Source organism: Triticum dicoccoides, chromosome 2B (genome assembly GCF_002162155.2).
Source record: "Triticum dicoccoides isolate Atlit2015 ecotype Zavitan chromosome 2B, WEW_v2.0, whole genome shotgun sequence".
Lineage (NCBI taxonomy): Eukaryota > Viridiplantae > Streptophyta > Magnoliopsida > Poales > Poaceae > Triticum > Triticum dicoccoides.
This window is the reverse complement of record NC_041383.1, coordinates 16384639-16389361: the sequence shown is the minus strand read 5'-3', so window position 1 is coordinate 16389361 and position 4723 is coordinate 16384639. Positions and strand designations below refer to the sequence as shown.

The following is a 4723-nucleotide window of genomic DNA, read 5'->3' as shown; positions in this document are numbered from 1 at the left end:
GACACCCTCTCCCACCCCTTCCTCGCCCCCTCCTTTTGCCACCGCCCTTTCGCCACCGCCACCGCCACCGCCCCCCTTCTTCACTTAATTAATTTGTTTTTACTACATGTTTTCAGGACTGACATAATGGCGGACGATAGAGCTGACCCGATTATGGACAACTATGATCCGGACGGTGAAGCACATATGTTCGGCATCATAAACGGCGATATTCTATATGTGCCGACCGGAGAAGAAGAAGATGATATCTCTTCTTATCTGAACCTTGACGGTGAAGATGAAGGGCGCCGTCAGCAAGATGATGCCGAACAAACGTCGATAAACGACGATCTTCAAATGGAAGTAGCAACCACCTCCGGCGCCGAGGTATATATATACATTGAGCCTCTGGTGATACAAACTAACTGATTTGAATAAATATGTGTGTACTAACGCGCGCGACTCTTTCTTATTTTAGCCCTCTTTCTACCCCATCTCGTTCATATTGCCTGCACTATATATATGTCCTAACTATATTGTTGTGTCCGCTATTATACATGCAGAATGAAGATTAATGAATGCAAAGTAAGGAACATCCATGATGTTGGGTTCATTGACCCACACATCGTTAATGGACATGTGTTGGAGCGTCACCCCGCCGACGTGGAGGCAGACCTGTGGCACTTTCTTACAAAGCAGGAACTCAAAAGTGATATTCTATTTCCTTACCATTTTGAGTGAGTGTTTCTGTCTTGAGCACATTCTCTTTTGTTTACTCCATGCATGGTATGTGGCCGGCTAATCGATGAGTTATGCATGACGTACTGTGCATGTATCGTGTCCGCAGGTTCCACTGGATTCTGCTAGTAATTAAAGTTAACACCTCAGAATGTCTCGTCCACGACTCTGTGAATATGGATCCAAAGCTTTGGGGCGGCATGAGAAGAATGCTGCAGAAGTAATTATTTTCATTCATTTGCGCTTTATATCTATCGGCCTATTTCGTTCATTTCCTAATATCAAGTAACTAATTAATAACTCTCTTGTTCATTTAATTTTCTTTGCCTCGTAGGGTTTGGAGACGGTTCGTAGATACAAAGGTCGGTGAATTCAAAAAAGAGCTAGAATTCAAAATGTTAAAGGCTAAGAATGCTGGGGATATTCAGCCACCGGAGACCAATCTATGTGGATACTATGTCTGTGAGATGATCCGGAGATACACCTCTGAGCGGGTTCCGAGTGATACCAATGCTCAGAGGAATAACCTCCGGTGGATGCTTAGTCCAGAAGCTCGCTTCCGACCACTTCAAGAGGAACTAGCTGGATGGTTCAGCAGGGAAGTCCTCCATCCTAAAGGAGAACACTATTACGAGGACGTAGAACTTTATATGCATTAAATCATGTATGGAAACTTGTTCAAAATTATATATGGTCATCCGATGATATTGAATATATATTGTATATTCCTCTTGAATTCTTTTTGGTTCTAATTTCAAATTTATTTGAAATTGTACATTCATATGCATGTATGTAGTACCGTAGAATATATGAAACTCCTTCAAAATTAAAATAAAGCACAAAAGAAATAAAACAATACAAATTAAACAGAAAACAGGTTTAGGGGGGGGGGCTAAAACCCTAAACCTGTGGCGGCCTTTAGTCGCGGTTGGCCAGAAGAACCGCGACTAAAGGTCCTCCGCCCCGACGGCCGCCTGGCGCCCACGTGGACGGGCCGTTAGTCGCGGTTCTTAAGCAGCCGCGACTAAAGGTGGGGGGCTTTAGTCGCGCTTATTTGGTCGCGGTTGCGCAACCGCGACTAATGGCAGTTGCGAACCGCGACCAAAGGCCTTTTTTCCACCAGTGGCCCCCGCAGCCGCCACACCCGCCCTCTGCCCGCGCCACGGCGATAGCGGGCTGCCCTCTGAGGAGGACGACTCATAGTCGACCCCAAGCAGGTCCCGCCCGCGACTCCGTCCGGATCTGGAGCCGCCGTCGTCACCACCCTCGACATCGCCGGAGGGAGTACTTGCCATGGTTGCGCGTGCAACAGAGAAGAGAGGGAGGGGAATGAGAGCACCAGGGCCGGCGTGGTGTCCTAACGGTCGTTTCCGCCATTCCGTTTCCCCTTTGCCACGTGGCTCCGACAGGTGGGCCCGACAAGTCAGATTCTCAGTTAGTCGCGGCTCAAGCACGTTTAGTGCTTTTTGTTACTCACTTGCCGAGGAAGTGGTGGTTTTTTGAAATTTTCGGCAATAGTGGTGGCTTTGCAGTATCCGTGCCACAAATGTGGTGGCTTTCAGCAATTTACTCACTTGCCGAGCACCACGGCGCCCGCGCGCCGCAGCCGGGCCGCCACGCCGGCGTCCCGCCTCACCACGGAGCCGAGGAGCGCCAAGGAGCCGGCCGTGGTGTTGAGCGCGTCGCGGGTGGCGATGTTGTCCTTGAGCAGGACGGGGACGCCGTGCAGGGCGCCGGTGGGCTGGCCGCGGCCGCACTCGGCGTCGGTGCAAGCCGCCTGCTAGAGCGCGTCCGGGTTGACCTCCATGACGGCGTGCAACAGCGGGTTGAGGCAGCTGATCTGGTCCAGGTAGAACCGGACGAGGGCGGCCGAGGTGAGGCTGCCGTTGCGGAAGCCGAGCTGGATGACGTCAATGGTGGCCTCGTGGAACTCGAAGCTGCATGCGGCGCCGGCGATGGCCGTCAGAGCGAGGACGGCGGCAGCAGTTTGCAACCGCAGCCAAGCCATGCTTAGCTGAGCTGAGCTTGACGGTGCTGTCAGCGTGGTTAGTGGCTTGGCGAGTGCTCGTCATAATTTATTCTAATGCACCATTTTGTGGCAGTCGCTTTTGGCTTTTGTCAAATGCTTCATGAGTATGTCTGTTCCAGCCACTCAAATAGTGCATAATGAGTGGGAATTCATGTAGGAAAAAGAAAAGTCATAGTCTTTTTTCTTCCAATTTTTGATACCTCCTCAGTCCCACGACGCTAACTTGCAAAAACGTCTTACATTACAAGACGGAGGGAGTATATGTTTAGAAAAATTCTTTGGCAATGTTCCATGGTGAAGGTGAAGGAAGAGGTGGAGGCCATGGACCCAAAAGCATCTAAATGTTTGTCAACTAATTTGCGGAAGATGATCACACCATACATGGACATACATAAATATTCTGAAGCAAAACAAAATAAATCCCAACACCACCTTTCTCTTGTCTGTTCTATGGCAAGAACGCGGGGGTCTTCCTGACCATGGTAACCTGCTCAAACGCATAGGCCATCTCGATGAGCCTCGGCTCGTACCCCTTCAACCCGCCGAAGCTGAGACCAAACGGCACCCCCATCTTGCCATACCCGGCGGGCACGGTGATGCCTGGCATGCCGCCTATGGCAAGCACGGGTGACGCGGCGCTGTTGGGAGTCACGATCGCGTCCAACTCATGCTCCCTCATCAGCTTCTCAAGCCCATCGGCCGACAACTTGTTCAGCTTATTGATCGCCGCTCTCTCGGTGACGTCGATGCCGGTCGTGTTCTCGGCTACCAGGAAGATGATCTGCCCTATTTCATCCATCTTTTCCTGCCACAAATGTATACCTCACAATTTAAGTTTAGCTGAAAATGTAACTACAAAGATAACGTGTGTCACAGTAACAAAATTGTAGTTAATTATGAACTAAGCTGACCTCAACGGGATGTGCATTGTTGAAGGCTATGATTTCTGCAAGGGAATGAACTGGAGAATATGATAAGTCTGATAGATAGGAGTTGAGGCTCAACTTGAACTCAGCTGCTAATGCAATCTCTTGGCCATTGTTAAGGGTATCAAGGATGACATTTAAATTCTCTATGTGGAGGTTCTCAATCACGTTTGCTCCTTGTTTCCTTAAAAAAGAAACAAAATGAAAATGTTATGATATGATGTAGAGTCAACGTATAGGCTGGTGGTATACTTTCCTTTTTTTTCTAAATGGTATCATATATAGCTCATGGGTTGATGTAATTTTTTTAATAAACCTTGCAATTATTTGGACAATGCGCATCTCACAAACATTGCAGATGCCGAATGATTTATCTGCTGTTATAAAAGAAAAGAAATGTAAATAGTACCTCATTGTGTTGAGATGTTGCTGGTAAACTGTGTGCTGCACGCTGCCATTTGGATAGCTGAAGAAGCCATTAGGAACGCCGATCCTCTTCCCGTTTAGTCCATCTGTCCTCATGAGGGATGTACTTGGAAGCTGCGCTCATGGCTGCCCCATCGAGCTCATCATAGCCAACAATGGCGTCCAACACGTGCACCGCATCCGTCACGGTGCGGCAAATCGGCCTGCGGTAGAAAAAATATCATACATGCTAGTTCATCTACACAATAAGAATTTTCATTTTGGCATGTTGTTTTCTCTTACTTGGACCACTAGGAGTGTTTATAATTCTAGTAAGGAGTAGCAAGTACAATTGGTCAGTTGAATATCTAAGTGGTCTTTGTGCAACATTTCGTACTTCTTAGGAAGAGGAGGTTGCACCCTAATCTCTACATCAATCGGTGTTCACAGTCAGACTTTATGCAATTCACTGCATCGTAGTTATTTAAAAACCATTGCATGAGTATTAAATTCTTTTGAACAAAATTTTGGATGTAATTCATGGTATATCATCCGTGCCTGCAGTAGTGATGCTGAGAATATGAGCACTTGTGACATGTAAAAAGATCATTTTGTGGGTATAACTAAGACCTCTCGTATTTTTTTC

The 4723-nt window shown here is 47.6% G+C and overlaps 1 pseudogene; it reads right to left on the bottom strand.

Moving 5' to 3' along the window:
* Positions 1 to 4723, bottom strand: part of LOC119366853 — a 17204-nt pseudogene that overhangs the window by 10912 nt on the left and 1569 nt on the right.